Source organism: Podarcis bocagei (assembly GCF_964188305.1).
Source record: "Podarcis bocagei genome assembly, chromosome: 14".
NCBI classification, from domain to species: Eukaryota; Metazoa; Chordata; class Lepidosauria; order Squamata; family Lacertidae; genus Podarcis; species Podarcis bocagei.
Genome location: NC_138139.1, coordinates 47750843 through 47762346, shown reverse-complemented (window position 1 = coordinate 47762346; position 11504 = coordinate 47750843). Strand labels below are relative to the sequence as shown.

The window sequence follows — 11504 nt, the reverse complement described above, 5'->3', positions numbered from 1 at the left end:
ATTAAGGGGAAATGTGTGTGCGTCCTATAGAGCGAATGCAGGCTGCGCCGCTAAGCCCAAAGCCAGAACAAGAAGACGGAGCAGAGCGCTCCGTCTCGCTGCTCTAGCTTGGGGACGGCTGCGGGCAAACCTCTGCAGGGCAGCGGGGCGCTGCGTTCCAAAGGCTTCAGGGATCTTTGAGGCTGGCGGTGGGGGAAAGCTGCGCTTTGCCCCACCGCCAGCCCCACAAGCTCTGGTGAATGTACCTTGAACGCACCTTGTTTTAGAGGGGGAGAACAAGAAAAAAAAATTTCCCTGTTCTCCCCCTCCTATGGTCCGGTGCGTCCTATGGTCCGGTGCGTCCAATGGAGCGAAAAATACGGTACCTCCCAGACCAACAGGCCCTGTAAATTCAGAGCCTGGACCCTGAGCAGTGCCTTTTCCCAGGAACCAGATGTTTTCCACAACACTTCGCTTCACCAGTGGAACAGGAAACAGGAGGTTAGGTTAGGGTTAACAGATGGCCCCCGTTTCCCAGGGACAGCCCCCAGATTTGTGAATAAGTCCCCAGACAAATTCCATCCTCAGAATGCCACTGGATTTCATTTAATGTCCCCGGGAAATGCAGCAGCAGCAGTCTCAGCAGCCCAGAGCATTTGGCTCTGGCTGGCTTCAGGAGCTGCTCAGAGGTCCCCATGTGATGGTGGCGCAGGGGCTCTAAGATGCAGCTTCCGGGCTGCCTCCACCTTCCCTGACCCCAGCAACTAAGCTGTGAAGGGAGGCTTCGTGCTGCCTACTGGAGCAGCCTCCCAACTCCTACTTGCATGCAAGCAGGAGGGGGCAGGGATCTCTCAGTTAGGCAACGGGAAGCCTCCCTTCCCAGCTGAGGGATCCCTGCCCCCTCCTGCTTGCACTCAAGTAGGAATGGGATTGGGGCTGCTCCGATGGGAAGGGAGGCATCGTGCTGCCCAAGCCTTGCCACTGGCACTGCTCTCAGCTCTCCTTCTCTGCCTTCCACGCCTGACCCACCACGCACTGCTTCCACCACCACCACCACCAACTCAGGGGCTGCCCAGGCTCACGGAGAAAGGAGATAGAAGCCTCAGAGGAAGGGGAAATGTGGCAGTTGAGGTCAAGGTGGCGGCCACCCCTCTACCACCGCCATCACTGCAGCATCAACATCCCAAACGTGTAGTATGTATGTATGTATGTATGTATGTATGTATGTATGTATGTATGTATTTAGTCCCTGGATTCATTGGAAAAATCTGGTAACCTTAGGTTAGGTGATGGAGGAGAAGTGCCCCTCTTTAGACTACTTTGAGGTTCTGAAATTCTCCACCAGAGGGTGAATAATGGCAGAGGTAATCTGGAGACAGAGGCTTAAAAAGCCTCCAGCTGTGTACACATTACCGTTTACTCTGGTTCCAGCTTGCTCCCGTTGCTGGTGTCTCAAGCCAAGCACACAGGACATTAGTCACAGATCTGTACTTATCAGGTTTCTTGAGAAATGCTGCTGGCTGATGTGTTTCCCCCTTGGATCCGGATGGAAACCGCAAGCCAAACTCACTTTGCAGTGAAGCTGAGACATGTCCATTTGAGGCAGCCATTGCCCATGTGTGCAGATGACGGTTTTGTGAATCGGAGGTGTGAAGGTTGGTTTCAGGAATGGAGAAAGCAGCCAGGGGATATGTGTCAGGTGAAGACATCACCAGCCCCTCAGTTGCTTCCAAATGCAGTAGGTAAGTTGTAAGCAACCTCATCCACACTAACCTTTTGCCCCATGCTTTCCACGCACATGTCTGAGCACTTTAAAAAAAATGCCCCACCAGTTTCCCCAAGAAAACCTGCTCTTTAACACTGAAGTGGAGCAAACAACAATTCATGTTTTTTGTGGAATTGTTTTCAGCAATAAATAGGTTTTTGTGGGGCAGGGCAACAACAGAAGAAGCTTGAACATGGAGCTTTAAAGTTCAGACTGTGGCATGCAAGGAAGTCTGGATGAACCCTGTACAGTGGTACCTCTGGTTACAGATGCTTCAGGTTACAGACGCTTCAGGTTACAGACTCCGCTAACCCAGAAATTGTGCCTCGGGTTAAGAACTTTGCTTCAGGGTGAGAACAGAAATTGTGCTCCAGTGGCGCGGTGGCAGTGGGAGGCCCCATTAGCTAAAGCGGTGCTTCAGGTTAAGAACAGTTTTAGGTTAAGAACGGACCTCCGGAACGAATTACCGTATTTTTCATTCTATAGGACGCATATTTTCCCCTCCAAAAATGAAGGGGAAATGTGTGTGCGTCCTATGAAGTGAATGCAGGCTCCTTGGCTTCAGCAATAGCAACGTGAAGCCTCCGAAGTGCAGTGGGAGAGCTCCCCCCACGCTCCAGAGGCTTCGTGTTGCTTTCGCTGAAGCCGCCCGAAGCCCCCGGAGCGCAGGGAACTCCCGCTGTGCTCCGAAGGCTTGCGGATAGCTGCCTGAAGCTTTGCTGGAGAGGCGCTGCACAGTTTTCCCTCTCTGCGCAGTGCCCCTTCAGCGAAGCGGGAGGAGAAATGGAAGGGGCTCTGTTTCTCCTGCCGCTTCGCTGAAGTGGTGCTGAACATTTTTTTCCTGTTCTCCCCCTCCTATGGTCCGGTGCATCCTATAGAGCGAAAAATACGTCAAGTACTTAACCCGAGGTACCACTGTATTTTTTACGCCACAAATGTGTTTATAGCCCCAAGGCTGCTCACACCCTTTGTCCAAGTGAGGTGCTAGCTTGGAGCTATCCATGGTCCTGAAACTTATGAACATTAAGAACTGCTATACAAGGTATACCAGGACATTCTATACAAGATCTCAAAGTAGCTGTTTTACTACAAAGGAATTTCAGAAATAGACTGGAAAGAGAAACTGCTGAATTGCAACTCATTACCAAACTCAAAACCATGGAGAGACCTGGTCTGAACAGAGACATTGGATTCTTATCTCATTATACATGACTAAGCCATGTTTCACCTTCTCACCCCTTGCCTTTTCCTGTAAGACCTATTGCAGTCGTTAAGAGTCGTCAACAGGCTCATCTCAGCTATCTGCCAATCTCCCATTCCCACCACCCTTCTGAGTAATACCCCTCCCCACCTTCTCACTATATAGAAGGGTCTGGCAACTTCTGTTTCAGTGTATCTGAAGAAGTGTGCATGTACACAAAAGCTCATACCAAGAACTAACTTAGTTGGTCTTTAAGGTGCTACTGGAAGGAATTTTTTTATTTTGACTATGGCAGACCAACACGGCTACCTATCTGTAACTGTATTAGGAACTGCTCTGCTGCACCCGGCCAATGGCACTTTTTGGTTCAGCAGCCTGTTCTCGCAGCAGCCCACATCCATGCAGTACGGTTCCATTTCATCCAAGAAAGCTGTTGACTATGGCGCAGCTCCTCTGTCTCATTGGCCAGGCGCACATTTACCTTTAAATCCCATCTTTTCTCCAAGGGGCTCATGGGGTTCTCCCCCACCCTTCCTTTCCTCTTCACAACAACCCTGTGAGGTAGGTTATTATGATTTTATTTCATAAAATGTATACGCTTCTTGATTGTGAAAAAGAAAAAGAAACCTCAAGCATGCTTACAAAAAGATAAAGCAATGAAATCAAGAAAACCTTATAACCCTGCTCTAAAACATACAAAAGTAAAAATGCTAAAGCAGATTAAAATTTGCATCAACTTTCTGAGCATCTGGCTAGGCCTGTCTAAACAAGAAAGTTCTTAGCAGGCCCTGAAAAGAGTAGTGAGGGCACCTGCTTGATCTCAATAGGCAGTGAGTTCCAAAGTGCTACACTAAATGGTAGAGTTATTGCAAATGCAAAATGGGTATTATGTGACATGTGTAGTAGGGCCAATTTCGCAGATTGAAGCAGTTGAGCAGGCACAGGCAGGATAAGGGGATCTTGCGGGTAAACTGGTCCCAAGTTGTTAAGAGCTTTATATACTAACAGCAACACTCTGAATTTGGCCTGGTAACAAATCAGCAACCAGTGCAGATCTCTGAGCGCAGGTGTTATACGCGGGTGGCACTGTGGTCTAAACCACTGAGCCTCTTGGGCTTGCCGATCGGAAGGTCAGCGGTTTGAATCCCCGTGACGGAGTAAGCTCCCGTTCCTCTGTCCCAGCTCCTGCCAACCTAGCAGTTCAAAAGCACGCCAGTGCAAGTAGATAAATAGGTTCCGCTGTGGCGGGAAGTGGTGTTTCCGTGCGCTCTGGTTTCTGTCAAGGTGTTCGGTTGCACAAGAAGCAGTTTAATCCTGCTGGTCACATGACCCAGAAAGGTGTCTGTGGACAAACACTGGCTCCCTTGGCTTGAAAGCAAGACAAGCGCCGCAACCCCATAGTCGCCTTTGACTGGACTTAACCCTCCAGGGGTCCTTTACCTTTAACCTAGTGCTGTCAACTGTCGTTCTGCAGCATTCTTCACCAACTGCAGCTTCCGGATCAAGCAGGAGGGAAGCCCCACAGAGAGTGCATTGCAGTAATCCATCGCAGCAGGTTAGGGTGGACAAAATCAGCATTCATTGCTCCACCCACTTGAGCCTCTGGCCCCGCCCACCACTGGCATGCAGAAGGGAACATGGGACCTCAAGCTGAAAAACGGATCTCTATCTAGTAAAATGGCAAGCAATTGAACCCGCTGTCAAATTAACAGTGCTTTCACTGCTGCCTGGATTAGATGTCTACCATCATAACCTTCCTCGGCCTCTGCGTTTTCTGTTTCTGCTGGCAATTCTAAACAAGCAGTCAATCAATCCATTAATCAATCCTGCAGGTCTCTTTCTATGTACGCTGTAAGAAATTCTGATGCATGCTGCAAAAGTTGGCTCTGTTTCCTGATTTTTTTCCCCAAAGGTGGAGAGGGATAAGAAAGCCTGCAACAACAACAGCAACAAAAGCTATTGCGTCACCCTGTCTAGAGAGTGCCATTAAATCAAGCCCTTCTGTCATTTATTAAGAATTGCTGCTGGTTTGGAAAACGGGTATATATTTCACCGTTGACACACTTCTTGCAAGGAAGACTCTAGCCCTGCCAGGCTTGCTATTGTGCTGCTGTCACCAATTCAATCGTAAAGTACTTCCCCAAAAGCCACTGCCCGGCCAAGTGACTCCCCCGTGGGTGCTGGCAGGAGCGCTCCCAGTCGTAACCTGCGAGGGAAATTATGGTCCTAGTACAATACGCTATCTCCACCACCAAATCTCTCTCTTCCTGGCATAATAATAATAATAATAATAATAATAATAATAATAATAATTTATACCCCACCCTCCCCAGTCAGAGCCGGGCTCAGGGTGGCTAACAACAGTAAAATTACAGGAAAAAACATGAGGGGGGGCAATTTAAAATACAGGTTAAAATGCAAATTAAAATGCAGCCTCATCAAAACCATAAGGGGAGGGAAACATAAGGGTCAGACTGAGTCCAAACCAAAGGCCAGGCGGAACAGCTCTGTTTTGCAGGCCCTGCAGAAAGATGTCAAGTCCCGCAGGGCTTTAGTCTCTTGTGACAGAGCATTCCACCAAGTCGGGGCCAGTACTGAAAAGGCCCTGGCCCTAGTTGAGACCAATCTAACCACCTTGTGACCTGGGCAAGGCTTCAGGATCAGGCCAACAGCCTGCCTAGTCCAGCATCCCTGTTCTCAAGGTGGCTGACCAGATGGCTGTGGTGAACGAAGCAACCAGGCCCTGAGCACAGGAGCAACACTCTGTCCTCCTGTGGTCTCCAGCAAGGCATTCATTCAGAAGGATCACTGCCTCCAACTGAGCAGGCAGAGTATAGTCATCCTCAGTGTTTCCCAACCTTTTTTGGGCAACGGCACACCTGTTTAATGAAAAAAATCTCGCGGCACACCACCATTACAGCCCCGTGACGTCAGCGCGCAGCGTCACGCCGGGAGGGACGCACGAAAGTGAAAGTTTTTAATTTTTTTCCCTCCCCCTTGCCGGGGAACCTCCAAGCTTTGGGGGTGGGGGGGGAGGAGGCAGCAGAGCGAGGGACTGAGGGACGGCGGCAGCTGAGGCGGCGGCGGCTGTTGTGGTGGTGGCGGCGATAGCGGGCGGAGGAGGGGGCGGCGGCGGGAGTTGCTGCTGCTGTTGTTGCTGCTGCTGCCCGGACATGCCGTCCTCCTCCTCCTCCGCTGTCTCGCGCTCCTCCCTTTTGCAAGCGCTGCACCGCCGCTCGGCACCACCACCGCGGAGCCACCCCCGGCTCGACGCGGATCCTCGCCGCCGCCGCCTCTCACCGCCCGACTCACCCGCCTCCCTCCCACGGCACACCAGCCGACGTCTCACGGCACACTAGCGTGCCGCAGAACACCGGTTGGGAAACACTGGTCATCCTGGCTAGTAGCCCTCTAATATCTGTCTCCTCCATGAATTTGTCTACGCCTCTTTTTAAGCCATCCATGATGGTGGCCCTCATTGCCTCCTGCGGGAGCAAGTTCCAGTTTAACTGAGGTGCTGGTCACTGGCAGTGGCGTAGCGTGGGTTGTCAGCACCCGGGGCAAGGCAAGTAATTTGCGCCCCCTAACCCGTGGATTTGCGCCCCCTAACCCGTGGATTTGCGCCCCCTAACCCGTGGATTTGCGCCCCCTAACCCTAACCCCCAGATGTTGCGCCCGGTGCTGCCGGCTCCCCCTGCACCCCCCACGCTACGCCACTGGTCACTGGGCTGCTGTCAGGGCAAACTGGATTTTAATTGCTGGATCTAAATGTGTGTGTCGTCCTCCCCCCTCCCCCTCCCCCAGAAATGGAGTTCCTTTTTTCTTTTTGTATTTGTATTATTCTTATTCTTATTTGTCAGGGGTGCTGGTGGTTGCTCACGAGCAGACAGCCAGGGCTCTGACCTGCTTTTTACAGGTTTTATTTAGTGCAAACTATGTACAGGCAAGAAATCGAAAGTTCATGTCTGTCACTTGCAGATTCCGGGAGTGGCTTCTTCCTGTCCCTCCCCCCCGCCAGCATAAGAACTTAGACACCCCAAATCTCCGCCTCCTTTCTTTACATTTGACCCCCCCCCCTTGTGAAAACTAGGCGACGGAAGCGGCATGTCTGTTTCCCGACCAGTCTGGCTGGGCGAGGTGCCAGGGCTCACAGTAACCTCTTTGAGCCTTTGCCTCACTTCGCCTCTCCTTTCTCCCTCCGCTTCGCCGGAGGTGTCACACTCTCCACTCCCTGACGAAGTGTTACTGCTCAGCAACATTGGAGGCTCCCTGTACGCTTCTGCCCCCTCCCCCCTTTCGATGGCAGTACCCTGGCATTATTTTATTTTGACAAACTAATAATCATAAATAAATAAGAACAAAAATGTGCACCCCACCACCGAGACCATTCCATTGTAACTACCCAACCTCCCAAAATTTCAACACCTCTTGCGATGGTTTGACCCCTTTCCGTTTTAACACTACAAATTCTACAAACGCCCTCCATATCTCCTCAAAATCATTTCTCCCACGTATTCCCCTCTTACCTTAATGGCACATGTTCATTTATCATTAATAGCTGTATCCCCCACCTCTTTATACCATTCTTTCATTTTACATTCTGCGTGCCCCTTCCACTAAATGTGTTCTGATGCACTTTAACCCTTCTTTTTAACTGGCTTGTTTTTATGACTTTGTATTTTGTAATGGTGCTTTTAAAAGCTGGAAGCCACCTTGGGGTAAAAGGTAAAGGTAAAGGACCCCTTTACTGGAAGGACAGATCGTGAAGCTGAGGCTCCAATACTTTGGCCACCTCATGAGAAGAGAAGACTCCCTGGAAAAGACCCTGATGTTGGGAAAGATGGAGGGCACAAGGAGAAGGGGACGACAGAGAATGAGATGGTTGGATGGTGTTCTTGAAGCTACCAGCATGAGTTTGATCAAACTGCGGGAGGCAGTGGAGGACAGAAGTGCCTGGCGTGCTCTGGTCCATGGGGTCACGAAGAGTCGGACACGACTAAACGACTAAACAACAACAAAGGACCCCTGGACTGTTAAGTCCAGTCAAAGGCGGCCATGGGGTGTGGCACTCATCTTGCTTTTCAGGCCGAGGGAGCCGACGTTTGTCCACAGACAGCTTTCTGAGTCATGTGACCAGCATGACTAAACCACTTGTCAAGCAGAGGCTTGACAACCATATGTCAGGAGTGCTCTGATGGTGTTTCCTGCTTGGCAGGGGGTTGGACTCGATGGCCCTTGTGGTCTCTTCCAACTCTATGATTCTATGATTCTATGACTTCTCATGCAACAGGACACTGTGATGAGTGCCAGAGCACATGGAAATGCTGTTTACCTTCCTGCCACAGTGGTACTTATTTATCTACTTGCACTGGTGTGCTTTCGAACTGCTAGTTTGGCAGGAACTGGGACAGAGCAACGGGAGCTCACCATTGTCATGCAGATTAGAACTGCCAACCTTCAGATCAACAAGCCCAAGAGGCTCAGTGCCACCCACATCCAAGCCACCTTGAATCCTAGCTTGGGGAGGAAGGCAGTATATAAATATGTCAAATAAATAAAGGTGTGTTGTGGTTTGCACCTGGTCCACAAATCCTTTGAGGCTGCCGCAATGTCCCTGCCCAACAGAAAGCCTGCAAGTATAGTTTAAAGTCTTCCCCAGGTGTTGCTCCCTATCATCTGGTACTATGAGGTAGACTGCCTCTGCGTATGGAGACTCCTTTTAGCTGTCCTGGCCAGGTGGTGTCATTGCCATCAATCTCCCTTTCCCTCTTTATGGGTTTGTTTGGTCTTGTGTAAGCCGGTGTCGGATCCCACAAGCTGAAGGTGGTGTTTCCTGTGCGAAGGAGGGGGGCTTACCTTTTCTCCAAAGAGCAAGATGTGGGAAGATCAAGAGAGACCTCCCCGTCCATTCTTGGCACTTCAGGAAAACATTCGGTCGCAGATGGCCTCCCCGCTCCTAGCAAACCTGGCTCAAGCTTTGCACTTGGCATCCCAGTCATTCCCGTGCAATTTACCAAGCCATGCATGAAACGGTGGCCTTGAACAGTCCCCATCCCTATCTCTCTCTCTCCCCCCTGCACCACCCCACAGTCCCCTGGGCTAGCAGAAGACATGAGCTGGCTGCTTCCTGACAGCAAAAGCGCCACCCCCTCTCCCACCCTTCTGCGTCTCGGGGGCTTTTTAACTCAGCCAGACAATCCCCTGGAGAGATTTCCTGACTTTCTCCCTCTCTCTCCCGCAGCTGGGGAGCAGGAGGTTATCTGAGGTTCACAGGAAACAGCCCCCATGTGCTCCCCCCCTCCCTCATTCATTCACAAACACAAAAATCATTTCATCTCCAAACAAATCCCTTTTTCATTTAGCATCCAAAGGGGAAACAGCTTTTTTCGGTGGGGGGGTGGGGGCGGGGGGGAGGAGGCTGGTAGCATGAAGGGCATCTGAATTACTCATCTCTGACTGGGTAGGTCAAGTCAGAAACTTGTATCTGTAGACTTTCTGGCTTTTCAGAACCCAAACACGGACCCTGAGCATTTTGGACGAAAGGTGCTGTTTTCCACTAAACGTATGTCCATTCTGAAGAAAACCGTAGCTCAGAGCTTTCCCAGACCCTTTCACTCATGACTGAAGTCTCTCATGATGTTTTTGCTGGATGTGCAGCACCGAAGTGACCTCCCTGGGGTGCAAGCCTAGGCAGTGTGTCTGGAGGTCTTGGGCTGCCCAGACGAAAACACCACCACCCCTCTCTCAGCCTCGCTGGGGTGGTCCAAACAAAAGCAGAGCAAGACATTTGGCAGCAGCTTGGCTGCAGGAGTTGCCAGAAGGAGGTGTACAAGGCACCATCCAACCGTGTTAGGGACTCCGCTCTGGATTTGTGTAGGGCTCAGCTTTCCAAACTGTGTGAAATGACACATTAGTGCAGCGGTAGGCAACCTAAGGCCCAGGGGCCAGATGCAGCCCATTCGCCTTCTCAATCCAGCCCGCGGACGGTCCAGGAATCAGCATGTTTTTACACAAGTAGAATGTGTCCTTTTATTTAAAATGCATCTCTGGGTTATTTGTGGGGCCTGCCTGGTGTTTTTACATGAGTAGAATGTGTGCTTTTGCTTAAAATGCATCTCGGGGTTATTTGTGGGGCATAGGAATTCGTTCATTTTTTTCCCCTTCAAAATATAGTCCAGCCCCCCACATGGTTTGGGAGACGGTGGACCGGCCCACAGCTGAAAAAGGTTGCTGACCCCTACGTTAGTGTGTTGGTTGCAGTGTGTGGGTGTGTCACGCAAACGCTTCCCCCGGGGCTGGAAAAGGAATAGTTTAACCAGTGGTGAATGAAACACCTGGGGCAGAGTGTCCGGAGTGGGGCAAACTGCCCATAGGGGCAGGGCACATGGCGCCCATAGGGATGGAACAGAGGGCTCAGCATCCCATGCCATCCCTATAGGCGCTGCACACACACCCGTGCCATGCTGTGCCATTCCATCCCTATGGGTGTCGCAGCATGCCTCTTCCCTATGGGCTCCACATGCTCCATGCCATGATGTCCCATGTCATCCCTATGGGCACCATGGCGGCGCAGCCCATCCCTATGGGCACCGTGTGCCACAGGGCACACGGTGCCCATAGGGATGAGGCGTGGCGCCCATAGGGACAGGGAGTGCAGCGCCCATACAGGATGGGGCGTGACGCCCATAGGGACAAGATGTGGTGCACAGCACCCATAGGGATGGGGTGTGCGGTGCCCATATGGGAAGGGGCACTGTGGCCATATAGGGATGGGGCCACAGTGGGGCCTCAGCTGCTCTATAACTGGTGGGGAGGCAGAGGGCGAACGGTGTGGAACCTGCGGGCACCGAGACGCGTGGCTCGTGAACACTGCAGGCCCCGCCGTAACGAGTGGCGCCCGCCATTTTGTCACCCCCCATCAGGGTGGCACCTGGGGCAGACTGCACCCCCCTTTCTATGCCCCTGACTTTAACCTGTGATTTGCTAGTAAAGCTGATTGACTGTCACAAAATGACGCATGTCTAAAAAGTGTGTCACCAACGTGAAAGGTCTGGAAAGCTCTGGTGTAGCATTTACTCTGTAGCTTTTTCTTCTCCCAAAGATGTCCCCTGAGACAGCGGGCATGCGTTGTTCCTCAAGGTTTATTCCCAAAGCCTTTCTCACAACTCCCACCTTCTACCCATGCCAGGATTGCCTGGTCACTGACACACCTCACAGAACCCCCCATCTCATGGTTGTCACCAGGCTCCCCTAGCAAAGGAGTTGGGGGAACCTCAAGCTTGGGCTGGTGGTCCTTGCTGGCTTCCTTTGGGAGGGAGTTCCATAGTTTAACCACATCCTGCATGAAGTACTTTCTTTTGTCAGCACCAAATCTTCAAATATTCCCCTTCACTGAATGCCCCACATTCTAAGAATATGAGAGAGGAGGGAAAAAATTCCCCTCTGTTTTCCCCCCACCATTCATGACTTTTACTCTCTGTTTCCCTAAACTAAAAAAACTGCAAACCTTGCAACCTTTCTTCATCGGTGAGTCACTCTGATCCCTTGATCAGTTTGGTT

The 11504-nt window shown here is 51.3% G+C and overlaps 1 long non-coding RNA gene across 1 annotated transcript in view; it reads right to left on the bottom strand.

The window, feature by feature from the left end:
* Nucleotides 1-239: 239 nt before the first annotated feature.
* The window catches only part of LOC308573154, a 285151-nt gene continuing 273886 nt past the window's right edge, over nt 240-11504 (bottom strand). The window contains exon 3 of the long non-coding RNA XR_014001971.1: nt 240-365. This is a non-coding gene — a long non-coding RNA (uncharacterized lncRNA). The remainder of the gene's footprint in view (nt 366-11504) is intronic.